The following is a 15,127-nucleotide window of genomic DNA, read 5'->3' on the forward strand; positions in this document are numbered from 1 at the left end:
TATGGTATACGTTGAAATATTTTATGAAGTGAGTTCACTTGAAGTGACCTGGTGACCTGTCCTTGAATGACCTTGGTCTGAAACTTTTAAAACATGTGTAGAATTAATGTATGATAAGGTGTGCCAAAAACGGCGTCGCGGACGCGCCGCCGTTTTTGAGATATTCCCGAAAAAACCAGAGAGGGGTATTCAAACACCTCCCCCCAGCGGGGCGCGGGTTAATACAGCCAAAGTCAATGCGGAAGGTCTTCTATTGAATCGAGTGTAGGTATAGGAAAACAAATATGTATAATAGTTATATAAACGACTTTACAGTGCTACTGACGACATGATAAACGGTTGAAGTTTTTATTCCGTTTCATGTTATACAGTAACATACATACTTTATTTGTCTGTAAGCAGGTGCTGCCGCGACGGAATGATTGTTTTATTTTTGCCGTCATTTATTGAAATGGTTTTGTGCAGTAACGACAAGCGACTTCACTAGCAAAACGTTCAACACTTGACGAATCCAGCAACAAACTATACCAGCCTTATTCTAGAATAGCATATACAATGCAAAACGAAATGGACTGTAACGTCAAGTGCTTTCTTTCACGTAGGTGTTGTACAATGCAAAACGAAATGGACTGTAACGTCAAGTGCTTTCTTTCATGTAGGTATTGTACTATATCATGTGAGCAATAAAAACTCATTTGACAACGCATGTATCGCAGAAGCAATAACTATTCAAACCCGATGGTAATAGCCGTTTTCACGACGGGCTATCCGGCGCATGCACCTAATTTGACCAAATCTGAACTTAATCTCTTTTACAGCAAATATATTCATTTTATGAATTTATTTAAGTGTTTTAATCGATGATGCTCTCTGAATATGACAAAGCAGGCATATAATCAATTAGTGCAACCCTAGCTGATAGCTACTAAGAGAAACACTGAACCTAATTTGACCAAATCTGCACCTAATCTGCACCAGATGCGCACCAAATGTGAACCAGCTGGCCGTCGTGAAAACGGCTGATATCAAACAAGCGTTCTACCAGTGCATAAATAAAAGATGTTTGAATTAAATGGCTAAAATGAGGGGTTAAATGCAGATTTACAAATAACAGGCTTATGCTTAAAGATAACCTACTACGACACACTTATAACGACTGTCGACATCGACGCTGTCCTTCTCCATCGTTTCCAATTCAAAACACATCGATCTGAGACTCAAGGTAACCTTTACCAAGCCAGCCCTACAGTTGCCGCGCCGCGAGCAGCTTCAAGATCTTGGGCAGCGCGATTGTCTCGTTTGTGGCCGGTCTGGAAGTGGCGCCGTGTTTGCCAGCTCTGTGTAACGGTCACCAGCAGCGTCTCAGTGGTGGCGATCAGAGTGAAGTACGAGAAACCAGTGATGAGCCCGATAAACCCGCCAAGGTTGGCCATTAGGGTGCTGTAGGTGAACAACAGGATCTCCTGAAGCTCCTCAGAGGCCAGGTCGAACTGGAGTACTGCGCCTGAGACACATTGATCTGATTCAACGCCTTTGGTCTTCTGAAGCTGATAATCCACCTGGTGGCAGGCGGGCAGACATTTGCAGCCTGTAAGGCTAGTCAGTAGGTCCGGAGTTAACCGTTTTTCTGCTCTGTCTGGGAGCGGACATTTTGTTCCCACAATGCTGCCGTTCAGTGGGGGCCATTCACCGCGTGACAACTCAGCACCGCAGATCCAGGGACGAGTCAGTCCGCAGGCTTGTTGGAGACAGGACTGAGCAAATGTATCCTCACGCTTCCGAAATTTCATGTGACAAATGATTGACGATGGCAAGAACCCTACTCGAAATTCTTGCACAGGTCGTTTGCACATGGGCAGATGGTCGACGGGTCCGCGAATCTCCGGCAGGTAGGCGTCTGCTGCCACCATGTGGGGCAGCCGGCAGCCGATGTGCGCCGCCAGCCGCCGCCACAGACACTCCTTGAGACACTGGGTGAGCGAGTAGCCCGGCTCCGAGCGGCACGGACGGCGGTCCACGTTGGCCAGCTGCCGAAGACGCGCCGTGACACGGTACGTGGCGATACGCTCACCGGGCTGCAGCTCGTGAAAGATCGTTGACGGCACCTCTACTCCGTGCTGGTTGGGGTCCAAGTCGAGGACATTCGGCACCTCAGGCCCGTGTACGAACAACCGATGAGACACCTGTTTTAGACTGGTGAATAGGGGAGATACTTGAAAATAAAGTTCCATTTCCAGCTCGTTGCTGCTGAGTTCCTCTAAAAAGGAGCTGGCTTCAAAAGTCAGGCATCTTGTATGGCGTAGACCGTTCTCCTTCTCAAGGAACAGGTAGTAGCGTTGTTTCCAAGCGCCAAGATCGCTTTCAAATGGTATAAAAGCGACGTGATCACCCATTATCATAACTCCCGCCATCTCTCCTACCATTTCCGGCGTGGTGAGGTTGTAGTAGTCGAGCAGCGAGATGGAGTCGTTGACCAGCTGCTGCTGCCGCTCCAGCAGCAGGCTGTAGTCGGTCAGGCTGGCCGCCGGACACACGGTCAGACGGGGAAACGGCGCCTTCTTGCGCACCACGGTCGAGCTGACCGGCTGGGCGCGGAACTCGAGCAGCTGCTGGCCGGCCAGCGTCAGCAGCACCAGCAGGCCGGCTGCACGGGCCGTCCAGCGCAGCAGCGAGCGGACCAGCGGCACGGCGCGCGGCCGCCGGCCTCCCGGTGTTCCGGCCAGAGGGCCAGCCATCGTGTCCACTGCCGTCCGACTGAGTCTGCCGGCCGACCGAGCGTCCTTCCATTCTATTTCTTCAGTGATAATTTGGCACAATTTTCGCTCCGCTCCAGCCATTAACCCGCAATATCGTCGTTGCCCAGTCATTTGATATACGCAGCGCATGCTCTTTCATGGGGCCTGTTTACTTTTGCCAGCTAAAGGCGACTCTGGAGGGCTCAAAATGATCAGTCGATGGCTAGTGGTCTGCTAGAGCAAGTGCTATGTTAAAGTGCATCAGGTCAGCGTTGACATTGTAATCTTGAACGCGACAGGCAGCAATGTGTGAAAGCACATCATGACAGGAATTGTCGCTTGCGGAGCCCCCATTGCGTTGGTCCATTTGAGCGCGCTTCAAGAACATGTTACATTGACCGCAAGCAAGCCTTTTAAATTCACATGGCGTAACACTGCACCTGAGTGCACCCTGCACGACTTGTGCAGGCCTTCAAGCAGGATGCTGCGAGGCAAGACTTTATAGGCAGTTATAGGCGTGAACTCGTCGTGCAAACGTACTTTTAAAGTGTCTTGCTTTCAATACTTCGTTAAGTGTGGTTTTTTTTACTCTAAAATAATTTGGGTGTCAATTGCTGTTAGCCCGCGCATGACTGGGGTATTTCCATAACGCGAGTGACTGGGGATGGGGCTCTGCAGAGCCCCCCCCATCCTATCTCCGAAACTACTAGGACGATCGTCAAATTTCAAACAACGTCTGATAGCCCTGGAGTGCGGAGCGAAAAAAAAAACTAATTTCATTGACCTCGAGGTCGCCGATGACGTCACAGGTCAGGTCAAAGTAAAAATTATCAGCATTTTGGTTTGTTCACCATTCAGGCTCTGGCCGCCGGCTAACAAGTCCGATCAGAGGGCTGTTCACGGGCCCTGTGTGCGGTCGGACCGCACACAGCCTCCAAGCCCCGCCCACTGCGTCCCTACGTCAGCCTTCCGTCACCGCACACAGCGATCGCTGTGGCCGGTCGGGACTGGCCACAGCGGACCGTCCACCGCACGCAGCCGTGACGTCAGAGCCGCCTACCCATCCCCTACCCCCCACGCCTGCTGGACGCTCCGCACACACCGCACGCAGCAGTGTGCGGTGCCCGTGAACACCCCTCGGGCTCATTTTTTGGTTTACGCACGCCTTGATGCTTGATATATGTATGCCTTAGGTGCCGTGAGGATACGACCACGAATCACACGAACAACAGTTATGGTGGCAGTGGAAGCCACCGATGAAATTCAGAGCAAGTGCTCGCACGATTTAGAGCAAATCTTATCATCGATTTAAAAAAAAATCGCGGACGATTACAATAGTCTCTCTCGTTCTCCTCACTCGAAGGCACTAATTGTACGGTTTGGCATAACAGTTTCCGTATTTAGAATTCTTGGAAAATAAGCTAAAGGCTATTGTATTTTGAACAATATTTTTACAGCTATGTAAGTAATACAGCCAAGGGGTCAATTCTGAAGGTTTTCTATTGAATCGAGTGTATAGGAAAAATAAACGACTTTACTGTGCTACTGACGACATGATGACCAGTTGAGGTTTTTCCTCCGTTTCATGTTATACAGTAACATACATACTTTATTTGTCTGTAAGCAGGTGCTGCCTCGACGGAATGATTGTTTTATTTTTGGCGTCATTTATTGAAATGGTTCTGTGCGGTAACGACAAGCGACATCACTCGCAAAACGTTCAACACTTGACGAATCCAGCAATAAACTATACCAGCCTTATTCTAGAATAGCATATACAACGCAAAAAGAAATGGACTGTAACGTCAAGTGCTTTCTTTCTATGTGGGTATTGTACCAAACCATGTGAGCAATAAAAACTCATTTGACAACGCATGTATTGCTGAAACTAACTGTTCAAACCCGCTGGTGATATCCAACAAGCGTTCTACCAGAGCATAAATAAAAGACGTTTGACTTAACCCGCGCGGGGCTGGGGGGGGGTAAATTTTACCCCCCCTCGCGAATTTTTACGATATCTCAAAAACGGCGGCGCGCAGCGCCGCCAAACTTTCAGTACCTTTTCTTACATCAATTTGACACGTTCCCTGAAAATTTGAGCGAAATCCGTCGGAAAATTTTTGAGAAATTGACGTTTTAGTGACGTCATGTTCGCCATTTTCGCCTCAAAAACGGCAAAAGTTCAAACGCCGCTAACATCTTCATTTTTAAAGGAATCAAGACGTAACAAAAAAGGATATACGTAATTTTACTTTGTCTATCAAATGGCTATCTCGGTTTTTTGAAAATTTTGGATTTTGGCCTAAATTTTTTCAAAAAACTGATTTTTTGGGGAAAATCATTATAAAATCCAAAATTTTGAGTCTATCGAAAAAACCGGAATATATGTCAGAGAAGTGGTCTATATGCACCTACATACCAAATTTTAGAAGAATCGGTTCAAAAATGTGGGAGTTATTCAAAATTTTATCACGTCACGACACAGAAATTTTTTGAAAAATGACTTTTTTGGAAGTTGTAGACCTCGTACGGAAACAAAAATAGCACCATTCGATTCGCCGTGAAAAACTGCATCAGATAGACACCTTTTTAGGCCTTAACAACCAACTTCAAAATTTGACCTCACTTGACCTGACCTTGACCTGACCTCGACCTGAAATTCATCCAGAGGTGGTCCATATCACTTATTGAGTGTGCCTATTGAATTCTATGAGTAAAATGACCCATAAAACATGTGTCGCACATGCCCTTTTCTATATTTTGTTTTTTGGTGACCTGACCTGACCTGACCTGACCTGACCTTGACCTTGACCTCTGAATGATATTGTATGCAATTAATATTGTCTTGGTAGCCTAAGAACACGTTTTGGGCGATCAGTCTCAGTCCATGACTCCATTCTTCGGCAACTACGGTGCAAGGCCGATACTGTAGAAACTTGCAATTTGTACCCTTGACCTGACCTTGACCTTGACCTCAAACTTTAAATTAAGTACATGTTTTTAGTAGTTCGTGATGAGAGCTTTCGATTGGCGTTTGAATTTTCCAAATCAGACCATTAGTTCGGGAGATAACAGAGGGGGTAAAATTTACCCCCCCCCCCAGCCCCGCGCGTTCGGCTGGAGACCCCAGCCCCGCGCGGGTTAAATGGCCAAAATGAGGGGTTAAATGCAGATTTACAAACACCAGGCTTATGCTTAAAGATAACCTACTACGACACACTTATAACGACTGTCGACATCGACGCCGTCCTTTTCCGTCGTTTCCAATTCAAAACACATCGATCTGAGACCCAAGGTAACCTTTACCAGGCCAGCCCTACGGTTGCCACACCGCGAGCATCTTCAAGATCTTGGGCAGCGCGATCGTCTCGTTTGTGGCCGGTCTGGAAGTGGCGCCGTGTTCGCCAGCTCTGTGTAACGGTCACCAGCAGCGTCTCAGTGGTGGCGATCAGAGTGAAGTACGAGAAGCCAGTGATGAGCCCGATACATCCTCCCATTGGCCAGCAAGGTGCTGTAGGTAAACAGCAGGGACTCCTGAAGCTCCTCGGAGGCCAGATCGAACTGGAGTATTGCACCTGTGTCACAGAGATCTGATTTATCGCCTTTGGTCTTCTGAAGCTGATAATCCACCTGGTGGCAGGCGGGCAGACAGTTACAGCCGGCAAGGCTAGTCAGTAGGTCCGGAGATACCCGTTCTTCTGCTGGGTCTGGAAGCGGACATATTTGTCTCCCAAAGCTGCCGTTTACTGGAGGCCATTCACCACGTGATAGCTCAGCACCACAGATCCAGGGACGAGTCAGTCCGCAAACTTGTTTGAGACAAGACTGGGCAAATGTATCCTGACGCTTCCGAAATTTATGATGACAAATGATTGACAATGGCGGGTCCGTTTCTCTAAACTCTTGCACAGGTCGCTTGCACATGGGCAGATGGTCGACGGGTCCGCGAATATCCGGCAGGTAGGCGTCTGCTGCCACCATGTGGGGCAGCCGGCAGCCGATGTGTGCCGCCAGCCGCCGCCACAGACACTCCTTCAGACACTGGGTGAGCGAGTAGCCCGGCTCCGAGCGGCACGGACGGCGGTCCACGTTGGCCAGCTGCCGGAGGCGCGCCGTGACACGGTACGTGGCGATACGCTCACCGGGCTTCAACTCGTGATATGTTGTGGATGGTACCTCCACTCCGTGCTGGTTGGGATCCAAATCGAGGACGTTCGGCACCTCAGGTCCGTGCACGAACAGTCGGTAAGCGACTTTCTTTAGACTGGTGAACAGAGGAGATGCCTGAAGATAAAGCTGTATTTCCAGCTCGTTGCTGCTGAGTTCCTCTAAAAATGAACTGGCTTCAAAAGTAAGGCATCTTGTGGGGCGAACTCCATTCTGTTTCTCGAGGAACAGATAGTAGCGTTGTTTCCAAACACCAAAATTGCTTTGAAAGGGTATTGAAGCGATGTTATCACCCATTACTATGACTCCTGCCGCCTCCCCGACCATCTCCGGCGTGGTGAGGTTGTAGTAGTCGAGCAGCGAGATGGAGTCGTTGACCAGCTGCTGCTGTTGCTCCAGCAGCAGGCTGTAGTCGGTCAGGCTGGCCGCCGGACACACGGTCAGACGGGGAAACGGCGCCTTCTTGCGCACCACGGTCGAGCTGACCGGCTGGGCGCGGAACTCGAGCAGCTGCTGGCCGGCCAGCGTCAGCAGCACCAGCAGGCCGGCTGCACGGGCCGTCCAGCGCAGCAGCGAGCGGACCAGCGGCACGGCGCGCGGCCGCCGGCCTCCCGGTGTTCCGGCCAGCGGGCCAGCCATCGTGTCCGCTGCCGTCCGGCTGAGTCTGACGGCCGACTGAGCGTCCTTCCATTCATTGCCTTCGGTGATAATTTGGCATAATTTTCGCTCTGCTCTAGCAATCAAGCCACAACATCGCCGTTACCCAGTCATTTGTAGTACGCAGCGCGTGTTCTTTCAGGATGCCTGTTTACTTTAGCCAGGCAAAGGCGACTCTGCGGGACTCCAAGTGATCAGGCGATGGCTAGTGGTGCCGCTGGAACAAGTGCTGTGTCAAAGTGTATGGGTCAGCGTTGACATTGACATGTTGAACGCGACAGGCAGCAATGTGCATGTAGACTGTAGAAGCACATTATGACAGGAATTGCCACTTATATTTAGAACCCTCATTGCGTCGTTCCATTCAGGCGCGATTCAAGAACATGTTACATTGGCCGCAAGCTCGTCTTATAAATTGGCATAGTGCACACTGCACCTTGGCTCGTGGAGGTTTTCAAGCATCATGCTACAAAACAAGACTAGGCGTGAGCTCGACGTGGAAAAGTACTTTTGAGAGCGTCGTTCTTTCAATGCTTCGTTCAAGTGATTCTTTTTATGATACTTAAATAATATGACTGTCAAGTGCTGTAGTGAAATAACTTTGATGCGCGGAAGGGGTGTGCTAAAACAAGAGTAATCAACCAGTATAACGCCTTTTGGGGCGACTAACGAAGCGAGCGAGAGGGTGGGCCTTGCACGTGCGAAATTGCGAGGGGGTACCTCCAACTGACTTGTGCACGGCACCCTACTAACCGGTCTCTAGCGATGTGCCAAATTTGGGCACAATCGGCCCAGCCGTTCTCGAGATCTGGAAGCGGCACCCTGCACGTGCGCACGTGCAAAATGGGTCCCAACTGACTTGTGCACGGCACCCTACTAACCGGTCCCTAACTGTGTACCAAATTTGAGCGCAATCGGTCGAGCCGTTCTCGAGATCTGGAAACGACCCCTGCACGTGCGCACGTGCAGCAGCACCCCAACTCTGGCACATGGATATGCAGTGCCTAGTGGGTGCCTACCTACATATGCCAACTTTCAGCGCAATCGGCCAAGTAGTTACCGAGATATTGCAACAATTACAAAAGTGACACCTCTTCGTTTTGCACGTGGCACGTGCATAAGGGGTCACCCACATGCATCGGGAACAGTCCAATACTTGGTAGAAGGAATGAAGCTACCCTACAAAATTTACCGCATGTAAATCGGTTAAGTGGTTGCTGAGATATAAGCCTCGCAAAAGCGTGACCACGGCCGGCCGCTCATACTCAGAAATTTCCGTTAATCTAAGGAAAGACTACGCTCGCTTCGCTCGCTCCGTAACCAGTATAACGCCTTTTGGGGCGACTAACGGAGCGAGCGAGAGGGTGACCCTTGCACGTGCAAAATTTCGAGGGGGTACCTCCAGCTGACTTGTGCACGGCACCCTACTAACCGGTCTCTAGCGATGTGCCAAATTTGAGCACAATCGGCCCAGCCGTTCTCGAGATCTGGAAGCGGCACCCTGCACGTGCGCACGTGCAAAATGGGTCCCAACTGACTTTTGCACGGCACCCTACTAGCCGGTCCCTAACCATGTACCAAATTTGAGCGTCATCGGTCCAGCCGTTCTCGAGATATGGAATCGACCCCTGCACGTGCGCACGTGCAGCAGCACCCCAACTCTAGCACATGGATGTGCATTGCCTGGTGGGTGCCTACCTACATGCCAACTTTCAGCGCAATCGGCCAAGTAGTTACCGAGATATTGCAACAATTACAAAAGTGACACCTCTTCGTTTTGCACGTGGCACGTGCATAAGGGGTCACCCACATGCATCGGGAATAGTCCAATACTTGGTAGAAGGAATGAAGCTACCCTACAAAAATTACCGCGTGTAAATCGGTCAAGTGGTTGCTGAGATATAAGCCTCGCAAAAGCGTGACCACGGCCGGCCGGCCGGCCGGCCGCTCATACTCAGAAATTTCCGTTAAAGGTAGTGTGCCAGCTTTCTTGGACCGTATGGAGTTAATGGCCCAGATAAGGAGAACCGGATTTTTAGAACTTATCCATACCTTTAAAACTCATGGAAACGTCTTAAATTCTTCAAATTTTGAGTACCCCAGTGCGAAATTCGCCCCGACGGGTTGTCGGTCGTACCCCAACCACATTTCACACCACTATGAACAATAAATGCACACACTGAAATCGCTATTACCGATATGCTCATCCAATCAAGTTTCGATAAACCCGTTCATCATCATCTCCTGCGGTTTCGAACACGCCTGTTAGGTGGCTTCTGATGCTCGTCGAGGCCGGAATTTCCAAATACGCGTGGTGCGTCGGGCCGCGCGCTCTGACTTCGGCCAAGAAAAATGCGTCAGCTGATCATTGTCATTTCTGCCACTTGCGTGTGGTGAAATGGAGTCATAACTTATAAGACGGCTTTTTCATATCAATTATTTTACATAAAATCATATTTCAAACCATAAATAATGTTCGACAGCCAAATAAAAGAAACAATACCAATACGGGCTTACAGTTTAAGGCTCGACATTGTGTTGTCTACGATTAGACAGCTGATAACTCATTCCCGTACGTCGTATGGTCGTAACACTATAATGACCTTTGCTTATTGTCACAAGTGCGCCGCATTCGCGATTGTTGCCCGACGCCTGTTTGCAGGTGAGCCCACTACAGTTGTTATACATATCTAAAAACCGAAAAACTTTTAGGCGAAAAAGGCACTATTCCAGGCCCATTTTTGAATTTTTTTTTGCGATGTTAGGTAAAAACAGAAGCTTCTTATCCTAGGAAAAATAAAATGGGAAATCTTTCAAAGGTGGCACACTACCTTTAATCTACGTAAGACTCCGCTCGCTTCGCTCGCTCCGTAATCAGATATTAATTACGTTTATTTTATATTTTTGTTTGCATCTCTTCGTGACGTCGCAATGGCGAGACTTTGTTGTTGGTTTGCTCGAGAGGTGTTACCAAATGGTCTTGTTTTGCGTGAAATCCACTGACTAGCTGCAGCAGAGCCGGTACAGATTTCTCCCATTCCAGTTCCTATAATGGTCTCGGACGGAACGGGAGTCGCACTCTCTCCTCTGCCCGATCATTGGTGCCTGGTGGTCATTGAACGATTGGGCACTTCACTAAAATGCATCCATAAAATGCTGTGATATTGTCAAAAAAAGGAAGGAATTGAAGAGTGAAGTGATAACGCACAAAGCCAGACTACGATGCTCATGAGCTCGACGACCAGCAAAGTTTGATAAACATGCCTTCATTGCTTACTTAGGTACACTTAGATGACATCCGTCTAGAAAATGTTCATTTTTCATCGTCTCGAGTAGATATAGATATTCCAAAGAACTTCTTAAAGGAAAAGGGCCACCTTTAACATGGGGATTGAAACTGAGATAGCCATATTGTAGCCCGTGTCCGAAAACCTATCTGTCTACCTCCTTACGGCCGACTTCGGCCTCCATTCGTAGTTATCGGCAATTTTAAAAGAAAATACGCCAGGAATGCGTCCTTATCCCAGGAATGCGTTCTTATCCGACAATACAGCCACCCGCGGCGAGGCTTTGGTTTTTTACCAATCAGCTCCAACCAGCTCAGCTTTAACCAATCAGCTTATCTGACACAATCCGACGAGTCTGTCTTCTGAACGCTGATTGGCTTGAGTGTGACGTCATCGCTATGCCATCATACAGTAGGTGCCGTAGAGAGTATCAACATAGTACCAATATGTTAAATAGTTTTAAATACTTTTTCGCGAATTGTGCACTTCTGGCACCAGTTTTAAAAAGAAAATGAAAAATAATAATGTCAAAATGAAAAACAACGATATCTTCATATTTCACGAAGGTGGCCCTTTTCCTTTAACCCGCGCCCCGCTGGGGGGGGGCAGGATCTGCCCCCCCTCCCGTTTTTCGCCAATAACTTCTAAACGCGTCACGCCAGCGACGTCAATCTTTCAGTACCTTATCATATATCCATTTGACACGTTCCCTGAAAATTTGAGTGAAATCCGTTTGAACATTTTTGAGAAAATGACGTTTTAGTGACGTCATGTTCGCAATTTTCGCCTCAAAAACGGCAAAAATTCAAACGCCGCTAACATTATCATTTTTAAAGGAATCAAGACGTAACAAAAAGGTTATATGTGTTTCTATTTTGTCTATCAAATGGGTATCTCGGTTTTTGAAAATTTTGGATTTCGGCCCAATTTTTTTTTCTTAAAAAAACTGATTTTTTTGGGAAAATAATTATAAAATCCAAAATTTTGAGTGTATCGAAGAAACCGGAATACATGCCAGAGAAGTGGTCTATGTGCACTTACATACCATTTTTTAGAAGAATCAGTTCAAAAATGTGGGAGTTATTCAACATTTTATGACGTCACGACGTACAAATTTTTTGAAAAATGATTTGCTTGGAAGTTCTAGACCTCGTACGGAAACAAAAATAGTACCATTCGATTCGCCGTGAAAACTGCATCAGATAGACACCTTTTTAGGCCTTAACAACCAACTTCAAAATTTGACCTCACTTGACCTGACCTTGACCTGACATCGACCTGAAATTCATCCAGATGTGGTCCATATCACTTATTGAGTGTGCCTATTGAATTCTATGAATAAAATGACCCATAAAACATGTGTCGCACATGCCCTTTTCTATATTTCGTTTTTGGTGACCTGACCTGACCTTGACCTTGACCTTTGCATGATACTGTATGCAACGAAATATTGTCTTGGTAGCCTAAGAACACGTTTTGGGCAATCAGTCTCAGTCCATTCTTCGGCAACTACGGTGCAAGGCCGATACTGTAGAAACTTGCATTTTGTACCCTTGACCTGACCTTGACCTGACCTCTGACCTACTTAAGCAAAAAACTTGGTCTCTTAAGATCCGCCTTGTTGAGAGCTTTCAATTGCCGTTTCCCCGTCTTTCTACGACCATCGGTTCGGAAGTTAGACAGTGCCACTGTAGGCGATCCATGCTTTCTAGCGCTTCACGGACCCGAAACAAAATGGTGGGAAATATAAACAAATACTGATGTATTTTGTAGCTAAATATCCCAGCACCCGAAATGTGACACTATTTGTAACATCAAGCCAAACACTTTCAAACCACACACGTCCAAACACGACTTTTTTTGGAGAGGCTGAGCTCTGGTGCCTGGTCGTGATTTGATCCTAGTTATATTTAGAGCTGTAAATCAAGACAAAAGTTGAATATATTGAAAACTCTAATTTTGATTGAAACCTCATTCCTTGCGAAGTAATATGCATGCCATACTTTCAACTTTTGAAGCTTCTCTATATTTTTTATAATATTTTGCATTACACCTTTTTGACTGCATCAGTTCAAGACTGTGTACAACGTTTGGCAATGCGCATGTTTTACTGTCCGCGAGATCCGGCCACAAAAACACCATTACTTAGTAGCCTAATGTTTGTTCTCAATACCCTGTTAAAATTGTCTGCGACTTTTTGCGATTCACGGAGTTATAGACGTTTTTCTCAACCCTTACCGTATAAGGTGGGGGCAGGGCCGAGGGGAGGGGCGAAGTACCGCCGCCCAACCGAAGATTCTGTTCGCGACAGCTCCGAACTCACCAGCGATAGAAAGCTGAAACTTGGCATACCTGACCTTTGATTGAAGTCGAATCTTGTGACACCAACTACATTTTTAGGTCAGGTCAGTTCACGGACCAATGACGTCATAAGTGAACCTCTGCACGATCCTCAGATGTCGCAACTTCGCAAAGCCCTCAATGCCAGAGCAGCTTTCACATGGAGATAAAACTTACAGAACCTAGTATCCTCCAGAGGATTCACAGTTTGTATGTCTCGGATTTTCCCTAAAGGTCGCATGAGGTCAGGTCGATCACATGACCTCACTATTGTGAGTCAATGTTGTAAAATGAACACTGCTATTTTGGTGCCGGGAACGATATCAAACTAGTTCAAGCTTTACTTTTGCAAGGTCCGATGCTTTACTTTTGCATTGTTGAACTTGCGTGATGTCATTTATGACGTCACTATGATCTGGTCATTATAGTTTTTGGTCCATAACTCCCCAACAAATTGAGCTAGCGATTCAGGCAAGCCACTAATGAACTCAAGAAGACCTGCCGAATCGAATGGTATACAATTTGACCTCCTTCGACCATTTTCGTGACCTGGGAACTCTGACCTAAAATACTTACAATCGGGTAAGTAGAAATGGCTTCCGTTCGGGAAGAGTAGCATGCCCACGTTGCACCGAAGTTCTAACTCATTTAGAGGCCAAACGGAAAACGAAATTCCTACTCCTTCCTTTAACTCCGTTAGCGTACATTCATTTCGCAACTTTGAATCCCAACCACCAAACATAAGCGTTACGTTGTAGGTAGACACGATACTACCTACAAAGCTATTTATTTGTAGAACATGTGATCGGAACGTTCAAACAACCACAATTTTTCGCAAGTCATGGTCTCCTCTTTTTTGCTTTGCAATTGCATCTTAGCTTTGCTTACATGCAATTTCAGCGCTAAACCTTTTCCATTTCACCGATAATTACCTTCTTCCTAAAACACGATAATTTGCGATCCTCTGAAATGTGGTAGTCTGTTGGTACTATTTTTCCCCAAACAGACCAGTCTGAAAGCGCCTTTGCAACAATGTTTTCTTTGCAAAACCAGCTCACGTGGTTTGTGATCAAGTGGTTCATCCGTAGCTGACGTTAGTTGAGCAGTAAGTCATAACACAGACGACACTGTATATGTTTTTGTTAAGCCTCTTCTGTCCTGTGTTAAGCCTATGGGGAAAAGACATTGCTCGCTCTCTTGCACGTTGCAAAGAAAACCTGATTACTTCTGATGCAAACACTTATATCAGTTGAAGCGCAATGAAACTAGGCACAAACTAAGAGGTTTAAGGATGACTGGTTTTGAGTCTAACTTACGATATAACTCATGAAGTGCTAGGATAGCGAAATCGCCTACTGTGGTGGGGGCAGAATCTGCCCCCACTGTCTGGGGGGGGGGGGGCAGCAGGGCGCGTATGGCTGAATAGCCCAGCGGGGCGCGGGTTAATGTTCATTCATGTCCAGTAAGTAATAGGGAATGCGCCACTGATGTTGACAAGAAATTTGGCATTCCTATTTGGCATACATTTATGGAATCCGTTCGATGCCCATATCAAGTTGATGAATGCGATAGTTGCATTTACCTTGACGAAGACCATTTTAGGTCGCGTGTTCAATGCAACCATAGTGAATACAATCGTGTGAATTGTGGAATAGACGCTTAGTGAATCGCAGTGTCAGGTGGAACGTAGAACTGACACGAGAATGAAGCACAGTGTTACGGCGAACGTATGTGCTACATTACCTATCGACACGGCAATGATTGAATACATACGGCTGCGGCTGTTCAATACGGTTATGCTGGACATAGGCGATAGGCATGCAATCAACCATACTTCTGAGCAGAGAACATTAATCGTTAGCAAGTAGTTGCCTAGGCTGAACTCAGTTAAATGAAAGAAGATTGTGTCCATTCTTCATCCATGGCGTACCTATATAAAGC

The sequence above is a fragment of the Amphibalanus amphitrite genome, unplaced genomic scaffold, assembly GCF_019059575.1.
Source record: "Amphibalanus amphitrite isolate SeventyFive unplaced genomic scaffold, NRLGWU_Aamphi_draft 000962F_arrow, whole genome shotgun sequence".
Taxonomy (NCBI): Eukaryota; Metazoa; Arthropoda; class Thecostraca; order Balanomorpha; family Balanidae; genus Amphibalanus; species Amphibalanus amphitrite.